The sequence below is a fragment of the Vidua chalybeata genome, chromosome 20, assembly GCF_026979565.1.
Source record: "Vidua chalybeata isolate OUT-0048 chromosome 20, bVidCha1 merged haplotype, whole genome shotgun sequence".
Classification (NCBI taxonomy): Eukaryota; Metazoa; Chordata; class Aves; order Passeriformes; family Viduidae; genus Vidua; species Vidua chalybeata.
The window spans coordinates 2,765,360-2,782,398 of record NC_071549.1 but is presented as its reverse complement, the minus strand read 5'-3'; positions in this window follow the sequence as shown (position 1 = coordinate 2,782,398).

Genomic DNA, 17,039 nt, shown 5'->3' with positions numbered 1-17,039 from the left:
TCCTGCAGGAGTACAATTGCTCAAAACAGTTTGTGAGCAAAAGCCTGGGGTGTGAGCTGACTTCTTGCACTGGACCCCCAGGGGAAATCGTTCTTTTGTGTGTCTGAACTGTGGGAAAGCGTTCCCATGTCAGGGAGCAGCAAGAGCAGGACAAGCAGGGAGTCAAGGGTGGGCAAAGGCCACCACAATGGCAGGGCAGAATGCCACAGCACCTGGGCTGGATGAGCAGAGCTGGGAAGTGAAATGTTCTTTCCAAAGAACCCTTAACAAAATATTTTTATGTGCATGCTGTTTCTGATGATGTAGATCCATGACAGTTTCTTAAAACTGCTTGTCTTAAGGAAGGGATCCTTGCCAAGAATGAACATCAACATTTGTTACAGCAAACACTGCTTGCTTCCAGCCCAGTCTGCATGCTGCCTTGGAGGGAAAAGCAGACACATGGTATTTGCAAAAGATGTACCTTATTTTAACAAAAATTTGCCCACATTTTCACATACAATCATTGAGAATGACAGTGAATTCACATATTTTTAAGTGGCTTTTTGGAGCTGATAACATCTAGAGCAGGAGTGGGAGTAATTTATACTCAAGTTATTTGCTATACATGTCTGTTGGAGCCATTTACTAAAAAAATATTAATTGTAATTAAATTAATCTGGTCCTATGGAAATATAATTTTGACAAAGTGTGTTTCTTACTGCCACAGACTGCTGTTAGCTCAGAGTTTTATGTGTTGTTAGTAATTTAAATACTGTACTAGTCAAAATAACTGCAAATTGCTGGTACCAGATGTCATCAATGCAGAAAATAATTTCTCCGTCCTAACTTTATTTTCAGTAATGTAATGGAAAATATTGAAGATATTGTGCAGTTAATTAGGACATTAACTGTTACCTAGTAATCTTGCATTATGCTTTCTAAAGAAGATGTTTTCTTCTGTTTGCAGCTCAGGGAATGAAGCACAGCATTGTTATTAATTCCCTGACTGGAGGAACTGGTGGGAAAAAGGCAGATAACTTCAAGTCAGTCTTTCTATGTACCAGCTTATGTGCATGAATTACAATATCACTGAGGAGATGGGGAGAACTGGGCCAGCTTTCAGTGGAACTCTTGGACTTGGTAGTGCCATGACTTTGACAGTGAAGTTTGAGGCTTGCAGTGTGTGAACAAGCTGAGGAGCCTTGGACCTGTTTGCACAAGTGGTGAGCAGTTAGTCTGAGGGCTGTGAGTATAGAAGGGGAGCCACAGGGATGGACTCCCTCTGAGTGGTACAAGGGTTCCTAAGAGGAATAAAGTATATTCATGTGGAGAAGACACAGTGTGCTACAGGGTGGTTTAATCTGGCTCAAAAAGAATGAGAAGCAGTTGCTACAAAGTGAAATCAGGTTAATTCAAAGTAGGAATAAGGCAAGTGTAGGAATCTGCATCCTTTACAGTGAAGCAGATGACCAGGAAAGAGGTGAATTTTCTCTTTTGAAATGTCTTTATGTCAGTATCCTCTTTTTAAATGTGGAAACTAAAGCTCTAGGTAGAGGCAGACTTATCCACTGTCCTTTTCAAGGTTTTGAACAAATGGATCAAGCCTTTGCCACAGAACTGTGCCTGGGGCTCACGTTGTCACTTTACCACCAGCTCTAGTCTGTTTCCAGTATTATTTTTCTGAGTGCTTTTCCTTAGTCTTGAAAACAGGACCAGGGAAGAAAAATGGAACAAATGGTTTGTGATGAAGAGCAAACTGAGGAAGGACGAGCTGGCAGGTTGTTGCAGGTGGCTGTTGGAAGGACAAATGTGCCTCGTGCTTCCAGCCACCAGGGGCTGGCTGAGATCTGAAACAAAATATGTGATCTGAAATTGCAGCTGAGAATGTTTTAGACTAGATAGGACTTTTTCAAGACTAGATTTGCTTGCCAGGCCTGTGAAATCTCAGTCATTAGAGTTTTTCAAGAAGTTAAACAAATAGCTGTCTGAATGTCTTAGATCTCAGTAGGAAGATGGGCTTAGATGATTCATAAACCTTCCTATTTGGAATTTCTAGGATTTTCCCCAGATGAACGTTTTTGTGAGTTTTGATTGAAAACATATTTTGTTCAAATGGGTCTTTTTTCTCAAGTGACTCTAATTTCTTTGTCAGTAGTCTCATCTCTTCCTCATTTATCAGTCTGCAGGTATTTGTAATATCAACTCCCTCTGCTCAGTTTCCTTTAGTTCTCATTGAAGGATGCATTCCTTTGTAAGGGGTTTTATCCCAATCCTTTCAGGAACTTGCTAGTATTGGTGCCTCAGATGTCAAGTGCCCATTGATGTCTATGTTTTCAAGCTAGGGAGGTATTTTTAATCAATTTGATGTGTACTCTAGTCATGCTGTATTCTCAGGTGCTAGTTTACAGGTCTTAAACTAAGAAATTTACTCTCTTGCCCTAACTTAGAACCAACTGGAACAAAAAATCAGGCTTGTTAAACAAGAACTAATGTACAGCAAATATTCTTTCCTGACAGTTATTATATTCCTGGCTTTGTTTTGTGTGGCTTGCATGTTATGCTAATAATTTCATTTACCTGCATCTGTGAAATATGGGTGTAGTGATACAATTTGCAGTCTTTGGGAATATGCAAATTTAGCTTGGAGCCAGGAGTCAGTCTCACTTGAAATTAATTAATTTTAAAAACTCAACAAACCTAAATTTTGGGACAGTGAGGTTTTTCACAAATTTTCATCCAGATGAAAAAAACAGAAGGCAGATGCACAAAACAGTTTTTGTATATAAAAAGCCACCTCTCTTTTTTTCTGTGTGACCATTGCTGGGTTATTATGCTTTTAGTGAAGCAAATGATTTCACTTTCTCTATGGAAAGGACTGCATGGTTCTGGCTTAGGGAAATGGGAAAGGGCAGAATGTTCAGCAATGCCCTCCTAGAGGCTGGCAGAGCTGTAGAGCTGTCAGCAGCCTGGGAAATAAACTTGGAACCTTGGAAACTGCAGGTTTAGTGGGACAACTTTTGGAAGAAATGTATCCGCTTTGAGAACACATCAGAAGCTGTCAGCACAGCCCAGAGCCATAAATATTTAATTTATCTTGACCCTTTTGATGTTGCCAGTCAATGTTGTTCTCTTCTGCTGCAGACCTGGGACTATTATGCTGACAGTGATACCAGTCAGTTTGTCAAATGGAATGACACTGTCTCTCCAGATTCTGTTCTTTGTGGCCATGGGATTCTGTGAGAAGCCTTTGCACACAGCACATAGCCCATGTGAAATTTATAGCTGCAATCCTGCTCAGAAGTAGAACAGACCAGCATAATTAGGTAATTTATCTTGTTAATGATAGTTTTGTGCAACAATGTATACAAAGTAAAATTATCTGCCTGCAAAAAATCCCCATATTAACTAATGATGAAATTCTGAAGTCTTATAAAAGTCAAATATTAAGTATTAATGTTGTGATTTTGCTTTGGCACCAATTTCTTTGGTTATCATTGCATTAAAATATTTTAAAATATTTACTCTGAAATAAAGGTATTGTTTATCTGTAGAAACTGTTCTATTTTAGCTGACTTTGCCTTTTACAAAGATTGTTGGAGAAACAGGATACAGCTGTCCAGGAATTACCCTGGCACATTGATTCCCTGAGTCTGGAGAGTATGTCAGTGTTTAAAATGGAGTGTTTTAATGAAACAGGTAAGTCAGGTGAGGTGAGGCAGTTAAAATGGTTGGTGGGTTCAGCTACCAGAGAAAAGGAGAATTATACCTAAGGTAAATGGATGATTATTGCTCATCAGAGTGATGATAATTTTTGATGTAGCACATTTTATACCAGTCAAAGCTCAAGAGCATAAGGTGTCCTGTGCAGCCCCTTCAGCATCAGGTTTGCTGCAGAGTTTGGTTTGGCTTTAGTGACATTTACACAGTTATAGGCTGAAAGGAGACAATGTTGATAGAATAAAATTTCTTCCTACTGCTACTGATCTTCTTAGTCTGTCACTGAGGTGTGTGCCCTGCCTGGGTAAAAACCTCCCAGTGCTGGCCTAGGACATGATGTCTGAGAAAGGCAGATAGAAGGGAAATTAAAAGAACAACTTTGCACAAATGCTTGTCAGTAAAGCTGGGGCCCATCTGTAACAGCTGGCTGCAGAATCCCACCAGTCAGGAGCATTTTCATTTGGTTTGTAACTGTCTTTGCTGTCTCAGATGGGAAGCTGTGGGCTGCACCCAACCCCTTAGGACAAGGGGTCTCTTTTACCCCGTGGCTCTGGGCAGGAAGGACGGACTCCAGGAAGGAAGGAAGGAAGGACTCGAGGAAGGACAGACTCCAGGAAGGACTCCAGGAAGGAAGGAAGGAAGGAAACCTACCTGTTCTGGCTGTGGTGTGGGCTGTGCTGGTTTCCCCTGTGTCCAGAGAAAAACAGCACACCCCCTGCTTAATCTTCTCAAAATATATGCAATCTTCTCTTAAAATTTGGTGAAAATTGTGTGAAGGAACCAGTTTGGGGAGTTGACTGATTTAAAAATATGAAGATAACAGTATTTATTTCTCAGAGAGAGAAGTTATATGCCTTCAGGTTTTTAAAATTTTCCTTTTAATTTGTAATGGATAAAACCAGTATGATGAAGTGCAACATATAAATAGGAACTTGGTTTTTTAGAAATAGATTATTTAGCAGTTGACAAAAATACCTGAATTAAAATGTGGTGGGAGCCAGAGCATAAACATTTACCAAGGAGAATAATCAACAGATCTAAATGTGGCATCTTGAGAAAACACCCACAGAAAATTTGTTCTTAAAGAAATCCTCCCTCAGGGGACAATAAAAAATATGACCAAGACAAATAGGAAAAAAGAAGGGTGTTGAAACATCCTCACTGAAGGAGGGCAAAATGCTCTGTTGCAACTGTATGATGACTTTGCTTTTATTTAAATGCATTTTGCAGCAGTCTAGCAAGTTTTATGTAATGGAACATGAATACTTAAAATTATTTCCTGAGAATTTCTTCTCTCCTGCACACACATCATCTTAGAATTCAGATAAAGTTTTGGTTTTGTTAAAACCAATATTTTCTTTAAAAATATACTAAAATATTCAGTTCTGCTATACAGCAATTTTACTTTTGTGCAGATTTTAAGATGGGATTTGGGTTTTGGCAATATGGACTAGATGACAGTGGCTGGATTTAAACCCACTACTTGCATTAAAGCAGCAAAGGTTGTCTGGGTTAAATGGTGTGAGCTCCTGCAGAGAAATGCTTTATTTATTTTTCAATTATTTCTATAATGATAACAAGCCTATTAATACAAAGCAAAGAGCAGTTTGCATTCCGTTTAATAACATCTTCCCATGCATAATACTTCCCAAGTGTCACACTCCAGCCTCCTGAGGAAAAAGACAGTTTCTGACCCATTGGTACATGCAGAAGTCTTGGTGTGACCAGCAAAGTGACAGTGGCAATCAGCCAAGATGGGAATCGAGACAATCCAGTGCCTGGTTTGATGGAGTTCCTCTCCCTTTAGATGCATTGTTGTCTCTCAGTCACACTTGGGGACCACACCCTTCACCCAAAGACCTGTATTTTATGATTTTGCATAGTTTTCAATTCTTTATGATTTGCTTGGCTGGCAGGTTTAGAGGAGTCTGAAGAGTGCCCATGCAGTGCTTGCAGCTCCTGGAGAGGCAGCAAATTGAGCAGTGCAAAGCTCTGTGCCCTCAGTTCCCTGGGCACACTTGGGCTCTGCTCTGCTTGGTGCCTGGCTGCTCTGCAGTTCTCTGCTGTGCTTTTGCTGAAAACTCTTGTGAGTTGCTGAAGTGCTTTTAGCTGCACTTCACTGATGGGAATTTTGCTTCTCTGCAACATGAGGAGACAAGAGCCCCCTTGAGATGCTGCCAGGTGTTTTATACCCCTTGCCTGAGAGATGGATGAATTAAGTGATGAATTTCCCTCTGGACATGCCCACTTCTCTGCAGAAACTTAGGAAAACACAACCAGCTTGTTCAGACTTGTGCAATCACCTGCTAGTCACTGGAGGGATGAGACAGGACTTTCCTACTGATTTGGGCAACAAAAAAGCAGATCAAGTGAACACCTAAATTGAATTGTTTCAGGAGGTTTGTGTGCTTGTTGAGGAGATGGCAAATGTCCTGGACAATGTTTAGCCATCCCTCCTATTCCCCACCCAGCTTTGCTACTTGTTCTTTCAGAATTCTCTCTGGTGAACTTTCTGCTGGAGACTTTTGCCTATGCGTGGGTGTGGGTGCTGGTATCTTATGTTTTTTGCTGTTTTGTTGAAGCTCTAATACTTAATTTGTCTCATCTGGTTGAGAACTGAGTATCAGAATTAAAGTATAGTCAAACAGACAAAACCCCTGTATCTGCATTCTGAAACCATACAGATCTTCACCCACAGTGCCTGTACTTACATCAAAAACTTGGGAAGTTACACTTGGGTTGTCTTGGTCCACCATAATGTTTACATCTCTCTGTCTTTATATCTTTATAACTTACTGGAGTGTGTTACATCTGAAAGTATATTATTCAGTGCAAAACAATTGTATATCACTTAAATTTGAGGTTTTTGACAAAGTACTTTTTAAATTGAAAGAGATTCAGCTGACCTAATGATCCATCAGTTTAGGAAGGTAACTGCTTACAAGCAACATTTATGCCAGATTACTGAAAATAAAGGTTTATAACCTCAACAGTGTACTGACTTGTAATAGTTTAGCCAGGAAACAGAGGGTATTATTTCTCTTTAGGGTCCTTTATATTTTGTGCATACAAGCCTTATTTTGCACATGAATAAAAAAAAAGTGTCTGTGTGGAAGATGGACTGAAATTCTTTCCTCTGAGGAATCCTGTTTGCAAGTGAAATGTGTATTATGCTTTTGTTCCTTTCTTTAAAGTCAGGAAGAAAGGAACTCTACAGGAACCTGGGGAGATGTGTTCATGAGGTGCTTATATGGACTGCTGTCCACAAGAATACAGAAGTGGATAATGTTTAAGAAGAAATAGGAGTTCAAAAATCCCCACGTGTGGCACTGAGGAGACACCCCAGATGGTCAATCTGCAGCCGTATGGAGTGACACACCCAGGGGCTACTTTTGAGCTGCCAACACAACTAATGCTGAATTTTCCCATTGTGCTGGATGTTCCTGCCCCCTCTGCATGGCTGGGAGCCAAAGAGAAACAGAGGCCTTGCATGTTCCCTGTTTTCATATTCCCATATGGGAGAGGGATGAACATGGGTAAATTGAATTGAGTGTAGTTTTTGAGCTACATTCATATGTTTGCCTCTATTCTTTGTTATGTCAGCTGCTGATGATTCAGGGCCTTTTAGGTCCTTATTTGGTTTGCCAAGGTACACATCCAGGAAGGCACAGCTTCAAAAGCCTTGAATATGTAAAGGGATTTTGAGAAATTTTGAAATGAGAATAGATTTGGGTTTTGTGTGAAGACAGTATTGTCATGTCCTGGAGGTGTTAGAAGATGTGTGAACAGCTTGTATGAGATGGAGAGGTCCTTGAAAAGGAAGGTAGCAGGAAGTTGTTCCTGTTATGAGAATAAGGACCAACAAGGCACAGCCAGGAAGAGAGCCCTGTGGCAATAGTTCTTGGATTGGAGGTGGAGGGCCAGTCTGTCTGACACATGGCAGTCTGGATGTTAAAGCAGGCAGTGGAGTCCAATGTGGAGTGTGTTATTCTGGGGGCATTGGAGGATGCTGCTTATTTTCAGAGCTACTGCTTCTCCTGGCCAATTGGTGCAGAGCTCTGTGGCTGGCTGCTCTGAGCCCTGTTTGGAACAAGGTTTGCATTTCATGCAGCCCTGTCCCAGCTCTCACCACCAACATGTGCCCTGGGCAGGGGCTGCACCTCCTGCCCAGACACAGACAGCTGCTACCAACATGTGAACAGCACAGGGAAAGACTGAAGTCAAAACCCACATGACTTGCACCTTACTAGATGTGGCCAAGTGTTTTGTTTAGATGATGGGACTGAACTCATGATCTGTGTGTTTTTCATCCTAAGACAAATTGCCATCCGGAGCTCCAGGCCCATCTGTTGAGAATGTGGCTGGCAGCCCTGGGACCATGCATATGGAAAAGGTTTTACAGTGACTTCTGTGAGCCAGGAGAAGTTTGATAAGAGGATCCATGTTTACCCCTGAAAAAATTTCCTACCGAGGTCGTTAACATGGAAACCAAGGAAGAAAGATGGATAAGTAAGAGAAACCTGTAACTGCCTGTTTCAATGGGCACTTTGTTTGTCTCTCATGACCAATGAGTGAAGTGTAAACTTATGAGTCTTGTAAGAATGTATAAAAAGCAAGCATGCTATAAAAATCTGGGGTTTTGAAGCCTTCTGAAAATGGAGTGTGTTGCTTTGTGTTGTCTCTGTCTCAACTCTGACACATGCATGTGCCAGCTGGGGTGGCACTGATTCACACGCTGTCAGCACAGCACGGTGCTGTCTCTGTGACTCAGGCTGTGCCCTTTGCACAGAAGGGTGGAGTGACAAAGGTGCTGCTCTGTCACTGCAGCTCTCAGCACAGGAATGAGCTCTGAAGCTCCCCACACTTCCCCATGCAACACGGGCAGGATCCTTGTGCCTCAGCCCTTTCCTGCCCTGCACATGGCACCCAGCCCATGGCCAGGCAGGGACAGGCTGTCCTGGGTGTGCAGAGCTCCTGGCAGCCACCTGCCTGCCCACAGGCCAGCATGGAAAGCAGCAGCTTTTAAATCCAGCTTTCTGTGCTGGGGCAGGATCCCTTGAGGCACTGGAGTGCTTACAGCTAGCAGGAGGCAAGTGGAGAGAGTGAGCAGCACTTGCTATCATTATTAATAATAATATTAATGAAAAAGCTCCCAAGGATCAAAGAGTTCAAAATTAATTGTTCCTGGTTACAATATACAGCATGAAAAAAGGCTGCCTAAACCAGTAATGGAATTCTAGTCCCTACCTTATTAAATTAATTTTGTTTCAGATCTTCAGCTTTTTTCCCCATCTGCGCAAATTTTTTATAAATGTTTAAAAGAAGAATTACAAAGGAAAGATTAGGGAGTGATCCAGCTTGAGGAAGTAGTATGGAAAAGCAATAACTTCTGAGATACTGAAGCATTTTTGAATAAATATTCTTACATTATTATGACTATTATAATTCTATGTCAAATACCCTTATGTCCAGATCCAGCATTTCTTCTGCATTTTAATCTCCCACTAACTTCAATGCCACCATATTCAGAGGATTCCATCCTGTCTTTCATGCTCCCAATGGGATTTTGGATTTGTAAGGAATGAAAAAGTTTATTATTTGTGAGTGTGTTGAACACCAAAAAAAGATCAAATGATGGAAGATCTGCTCCAGTTGTTTGGTGTACTTTTTGGTACAACTCAGCATAATAGCATGATTTGCACATGGGTTTCCATTGTTGGTATTTTATTTATGCCACATTTTGAGCTGATAATTTAAAAACTTGGAGCATCTTTTGAAAGTGTTACTTAAATAGATCATTTAGTTCTTAGCAGGAAGTCTATTTTTCTCATCCAAGAAGAATGGCATTATAGTTGCAAAGTGTATTGCAATTACAAGGAATTGTTTTGATCAAAGGGAGAGAGAGAGAAGAGACAGAGAGAAAACGTAGGTTTTACTTGTCTGTGATTCTGTCCCTTCTCCTCCCCTGCCCTTTACAAATCATAGGAACAGTCACCCAGACAACAGACACTTGGGTGTCTAGCTGACTCTTCATATCCATGATTAGCTGGTACATACTCAAAAACCAGGAATTTTTCACACTGGATAGTGTATCCCAGCTTGGGTTCCTGCTCAGTGCAACCTGACAGCAGCTGGCTGCTGGGAATTTGCAGGGGGGAAGTGCCTGGGCCCCTCCAGCACAAAGTGTGGTGGGAGTGGAGTCTGTCCTGTCTTTGCCAAGTCAGGGGCGTTAAAGGGCTGTTACAGTCCAAAGGGTGAGCTGCTGTGGTGTGAATTCACCCTGAAAACAGGGAGCTGCTGTGACCCTTAGCAGCCTCTTCTCCCTGCTGTGAATCTCACTGGGAATCTCTAAGTGACTCCTGGCTAGTCTTTAAAAAAAAGTGTCAGATAATTTCCCATGAGTTGAAAATAACTGCCTGTTGGGTAACTTGTGCTGAACTGCCTGTGTACCACCCTGGTACAGGCTGTGCCCTAATTTCTCCGTTCTTTCACCTACCAGCAGAGCTGTGTGCATAGGGCATAATGCCTGCCATGGGTGTTTGCTCAGGTCTGCAAACCTGGATGTTTGTACCCAGGACCTGATTTCTCAGATGCCTTGTGCTCTGGAGAAATTGGTTGCAGTTAACTCTTTCCTCAGTTCTAATTTTAATGCCTCTCACTTTGGGGAGGAGAAAATCCCCACCTTTCCTCCAGTTTGCTTTCTCTCTTTCTGTAGTTTGTGCTGCTTGTGGTCTGCCCAGCCTGCCCTGGTTGCTGGTGGAGAGCTTTGGTGACCCTGCAGCTCATGGGGAAGAGATACTGGGAAGTCCTGCAGAGGAATTCCCCATCAGGAGTTCCAGCAGAGGATTTGATTGCCCCTAGGGATTCCTCTTCCCGTGTCAGGTACAGGAAGCCTGTGTGCAGCAGGTGTGATGAGCTTGTTGCTGTTAGACTGGACTCCTGTCCTCTTCCTTTGTACATTTGGTCATCAGGCAAAAACCTTATATTCTTGGCACCCTGGGAAACTCATTGATAAAGCATTCCAGGTTTTGTGATTGTCATCAGCCTGCACAGGAACAGACTAGGCTTGGACAGGGTCCCCATGGCAAGAGCTATCAGGTGCCATCCAGCAGTATTGAATAAAATGTTTCAAAATTACTTTTTTATTACATCAGTAGTTTGGGATATTTGATTTAATTAATCTGTGAATATTATAGAAGTCTGGATTTTTTTTTTTTTTGTTCATGATATGGGAATTAAATTTTTTTCTGTTTTAACACTAGTAAAAGTTAACAAAATAATTAACAAAATTACCCAGCTTACAGAAAACTTTGACTATGTAACCTATTCTTTATATACCTTCCTCTTTGTACTTGTTGCTGAAGTGCATTTGTTGCTTTTTAGTTTTCTACCCAAAAGAAAAATCAATTTTATTATGTTAGCAGTGTCTTTTAAACAACTGTGCAATTTCTATTTCATTATTTAAAAGTGGAACAGCCTTAGAATCTTTTCAGGGTAGAAAAATTAGTTAATAGAGAAAAGGCAGATGGAGAAAAAGAAAGGCTTGGCAGGGAGTGGGGAGATGTGAGACCTTCCAGGGATGCCTGTTGAGCATGTTTGAGAGGAAATCTGTGCATGCATGGCCTTGTTCCTTTTGTTCTCTGATCCATGTGGTCCATAGCCTTCATGAGCATGGTGAACCTCAATGACATTTAACGTATAATTAGAAATTATTTTGCTGTCTCACTTGGGGATATGAATTTATTATTAGACTCAGATCTGTTTCTTTTCTTGTAAGGTTTTTTGGGATGAGAGTCTCTTCCTAACAAAATTGAAGAGTTAATGCAGAATTATTTTCTTCTTTTCTGTTTTACCATAGGTAGTTAATAATAACAACAAAAGAAAATAGAACAGTAAATAGGAGTAAATTCCACACAGTGAGAAAACTGAAGAATGTGAAGGGCTTACCCTTTGTAAAGTAAAACATCTTGAACTTAGGGAGTTTTTTGTTTGTTTCATATAATAAGAAACTAATGTGGATGCTTTTCTTCTAATTGATAACTTTAAATTGACAGATCTTAGTATATGTGATAATCAGTTGAATTTGCATTTCTGAACTTGCATACAGTTTTGCAAGAGTTCTTAAGAGAATCTGTTAGTTCTGCTCCTCACTGTTCCTAATCATAGAATTGCAGAATTAATATTCCAATGCTGCTTATGCCTGATAATGGCAGAACAGTCAAATCATTACAAACCATTTTTCTTGGAGAAAATTTGTGATAAGACTTTATTAATATTTGTAGGGTCACTTTCAGTATAATTCTTTGTTTCCTTGTCACTTCTAATCTACTACTAGAATGGCACTGGAAAACAAGTAGCATTTGTAATCCACCTCTGTACCAGCTCATGTGAAGGTGATGTAATTAAACATTTTTTTGACCATTATGGCAAATAATAAATGATCTTGACCTGACTAAGGAACAACATTGATCTGGACTACTTAAAAGCAGCTAATGACAAAAGGTCTTTAGAAGCAAATGCCTCTTGAAGATCGCCAGGAGGCAAGAGAAACTCCCCAGGGCTGCAGCTTTTCATGGTGTACAATATGTTTGATCACTGATCTATGTGGCTGGTGTGATGTGGATTTATAAATCCTGATGGAACTACTTCCATTCCCCTTTGGTACAGATAATGACCCCCGGGATATTTAGTTTAAAGAAAAGTCACTTAAAAAGAGAGGTTTGATTAAGGTACACAAAATAGGTCTTCAGTGGGTGCAAACAGAAGTACAGGAAATTCTATTTAATCCTAAGAAAAAGCTATTTTACTGTAAGAGGGTGATCAAACACTGGTTGTCTGAAAGGGACATCCTTGGAGATACTCAAAACCCATCAAGACACAGCACTGAGCATGCTGTAGGCTTTGAGCAGGGACTGGAGTAAGTGATCTCCAGAGGTGCCTTCCAGCCTCAGTGACTCTTATTCTGTGAAATAACGGTGGGGTAAAAAGATGAGCTACAGTCACCTGGTTTACCCTTTCCATACCATGGGCTTCTTATTAAGTACTGTGCTCCTCTTTCCTGCCCCAGAAAGAGTGTGGTATTGTTCAGCAGAAGGAGGACAGGGTGTGAAGAGAGAGTGAGTTTTACCAAGTTTTGGATTTCCATCCGTGTGGAGTGGAACTCATTTAATACTTGTTTATGCCTTCTATGCTGGGTGGGAGGACAAATTCTGGATTAATTAGCTTGTGCAACAGTGGTTGTGCAGATCCGTGGGGGGTCTGTGCATTCTCTGTTCATACAAATGAGACAAGGCTGCTGAAAATTTTAAGGAAAGGAAAAGCATGGAACTGGAAGGGAAAATAATGGTCTTTGTGAATCACCTAGGAGTGTATGTTCATTCTGAGCACATACTTGGCTCAGCAGGTGGCATTATTTACTGACCAAAGAGCATCAGTCAGCATGGCAAGCTATGGGCATTTCAAATCAGAAAAAAACATAATAATAAATACTTCCCCTGATTATATAGCTCATATTTTTAATTTATGATCCACAGTAGGTGGAGAAGATTGAAATTATAGTGGTGATTAAAAACGAGCAGACAGAAACTTAGCAAAGTTGTCTGACAGTTTTGAGAAATATCCAGCTCTAGCAGGAAGAAATCTGCAGTCACTGCAGTGCCTCATTGTGCACCCAAAGCACGGCTGCCAATGTCTGGGGCTGGTGCCTGGGTGGTGGGAAAGGCAAGGCAGCAAGTCAGGAACATAATCAGAGATTAATGCTGTATTCTCTGCTTGTCTCCAAATGGTTTGTGAATGAACACACTTGGAGAGACAAAAACTTACTTTTTTAGGATGTGCACTAAAGTTTCAGATTTCTTGAGTCTGGTATTCAGTGGATACAAAAGATCATTCTGGGTAGTTATAGCAGACAGTTCTATTTTGTATTGGAAGATGGAAACAGTTCTGTAGGAATTGCTATAAAATCTCAAAAATTAAAAAGAATGGGACTCTCATTATTTCAGGTGGGGAGAGGAGATGAAGAGATTATGAGATTGACTGTTTGGAATGCTGGAAAAACTTGATATGAAATAAGTATGTAGCATCTCTAAAAACCAGTTGTGTGCCTTCTGCCAGTGCTTCCTAAGGGAAGAGGGTTTGAAGGAGTAGAGGTCATCAGTGGCTCATATTCTATGATAAGTTTTGCATGTTTGGGAGGTCAAAACACATCACTGGCCTTGCATGGCCCATCAGGAGAGGCCTCTAGCAAAACCTAGAAATCATCTCTTCAGGAGCTCACGTGTGCAGGTGTTTAAATACACACCAAGTCACACACCCAGTACTCAGGTGTGCAAATGTGCCTCTGGGTCTTTGTAAGACAGGCTGGGGCCTTGGTTTGGCCTTACACACATTTTTGGGGATTCCCATCCAATGTGCACACACAGAGCCTTTGTCAAGTGCAGAGTATTACCCTGCAACTAAAACAAAGTTCCTCTGTTAATCTAAGGTTTAGAATTAATGATAAAAAATCTTAATGAAAGGCCTATGTAATAATTCTCTAGCACTTTGACTTAAATCTGGGAGCTCCCTCCACTGCCTGAGCTCAGAGTCATGCTACTGTACATTTTCCATTTGGTTTTTTCCCAATGATTTGTCTTAACCTGCTGCAGAACATTGTCTCTGAATCCACATAAACTGACAGTAACAACTCTTCTGTTAGTTCTTTAAATTGAGACTATGGAATGCCAACTTTCAGTAGTTAGTGCTTTGTTGGAAAGCTTGATAGGACTTAAAAATGCATTGATCTCTCCCTGATGGACTGCAATTTGTGATCTTGAAATCTTGGAATGCTTTGCCACATAATGAGGTGCTGCTTCTTTTCCTCACCAAATACAGAGTGCTGGACAGGAGAACAAATATGACTTGAAATGTTTGAAATTTTTCAAGCATTCTTCTCCCCCCCCCCCCCATTTTAGTGCTCTGTGGCTTTAATGTGTATTTAATGTGTATGTGTTCTGAGCAGGCAAAGACTTTTCCAGCACTGGAGGAACTCTTGTGTTCCCAATCTCCCTCATTTCTCTCTTTCTGACTTAGTTCTAACACAGCAAAGTGACACATGCCATCTCTTGCTGATGCCATCTCAGCATTAATTAAACTGAACACTAATCAGCATGGGGGTCCTGGCCTGCTGTTCCTTTTTGCATTGCACATTCCCATAAAAAGTCCCTTGATTTCTTCCAATTTCAGTATTGCTTTGGTTCATGGACTACTGAAATCCAGCTGTGAAGGACAATTTTGTCTGAACATGAATTACTTTTCATTTCTAGATTCTAATTAGGTGGTTAATTGCTTATGACCATATTGTATCATTGATGACATTTCAACTTTTAAGATAATTGCACAAGTGTGTGAAGCTAAAGAATTGTTCTTTGCAGTTCTGTAAATCTTGCTGTTTTTATAAACAGGTAAGAAATAGAGCATCATCATTCTGAGGACTTCAATTTCTGTAAATTTTGTAACTCTTAGTTGTTCACTGAAGTTATCTGATATTTCTAGAGCAACTCAGCAATATAAAATGAATTGTGGGTTCTATATAACCATACTTTGGTGGGCAGACTAGACATTTACTGAATTGCTTATTCATAGTCTGTATTTTTAATTTATTGTCATGCAATGCTTTTTTTTTTTTTTTTTTTTTTTTTTTTTGGTCAAATTACATTAGCTATGGGGTGTCTAAAACCATGTAATAGCAAGTAGAAGTGGTAGAATCAAAGAAATAAACGAAAAAAGTCTCCAGCCCACCTAATCATAACAACGTCCTCCCTCACCCGGTTGTGGAGTATTAGCCAGGCTCTCTCTAAGGGTGTGCTGTGTCCATCTGTGCTCCATGCTTGCGAGGGGGAGTCTCACTAATCACTACAGAAGAGCATGTGCTGTTCTGTAGCAGCACAATTGCTGATCCAGGGGCTGTGGAGGTCAGGGACCTGCCCACCAACTGCCCCACACTCTTGGTGGGGCTGGTGGCTGCAGCTGGTGACTCCACAGCAGGAGTCAGACCGTGGTCAAGATTTAGCTTGGATGGAGTGAGTGCTATGGTACTGAAGAGTCAGAGCCCATCATATTTCAACACATGAGTGCTCTGAGATCCTGAATGCTCCATTCCCAGCTCCAGGTCTGCCTTTCCTTCTGGTACCTTTTCCCCTCTTATGCTGTTGACTGTTCCCAGACACTTGCCCACCTAATTCTAATATAAGTGAATTATTCTGAATCAACTTCTACTGGGTCATGGCTTGATGATGTGACTGTCACTCCAGTTGAAAGACTGGAGTGAGAGAAATTAAGCATAATGTACATTGCAAGCTTAAATATCTGAGACTGAACTAGAATTGTAGCTGTCTGAACAACTGGGAATGCAGCTTGGTTGAGCTGGGCCTAACCAGTGGTGGAGCAGCTACAGCACCTCATAAATGTAACCGTGGCAAATCAGCCTGAATATTTTCAGTGAACTGTCAACACATGGTCTGCAAGCGTGAGTTATTAGTGAATAGTTTTGTGTAATGTATACCTGCAGAATTTCACAAAATGTTCAAAGAGAGATGAAAGGTGAAATGCAGTGAATAAATTATTCATAACAATTATTCACTTAGCTCTATTCATCACTGAGATGAGACAGAATTATTGACTGGACATGGAAACAAAATTTCATTTCAGAGAGATGATATTAAAATACCGGTGTGTTAGTGTAATTATGCTGCGACTGTAAAGACTTTACTATTCTGCAGTAAAATATGCCACGGGCATTGCTGCAAGATTGATATTCTCCACAGCTAGTACACTGGATTTTTCCTTTAGCTACACAATGGAATATTTGTGGAATATAGGTACACCATTGACCTCTTCCCTTAGTGAGACAAATTTTTGCTTATTTCCTTTGTTTATAATTTACTGATGGGCAAACTGTGCTCAGCTGGATGGAACGGAGACTGGTTAAAGTGGAAGTGGGAGATATGTAGGGTTTGAGCATTGTTCCTTGTGCTTGGATGCCAGTCTGCAGCTCCTGTGATGGGTGAAGGAGGGTGCCTTCTCTTACCACTTGCATGTTCAGCATGTGAGCATGGGTGCTGCTGCAGCTCTCTGTGTGTGAATCTCTGCACTGACACATGAATAATCTGGCCAGCAGGTTGGGAAAGAGCACTTAAAATGTTATCTTTGGTGCAGCTTCCACCCACATACAATCAGTAGATCTCAATGGTGATTGTAAATGTGCATTCATGTTTCTCCTACATAGGGGATGCTTCCTTTAGTCAGCTCCTTAGGTTTTTGAAACATTTTCCTCTTGATTTGCTTCATAAGGTACAAAATGA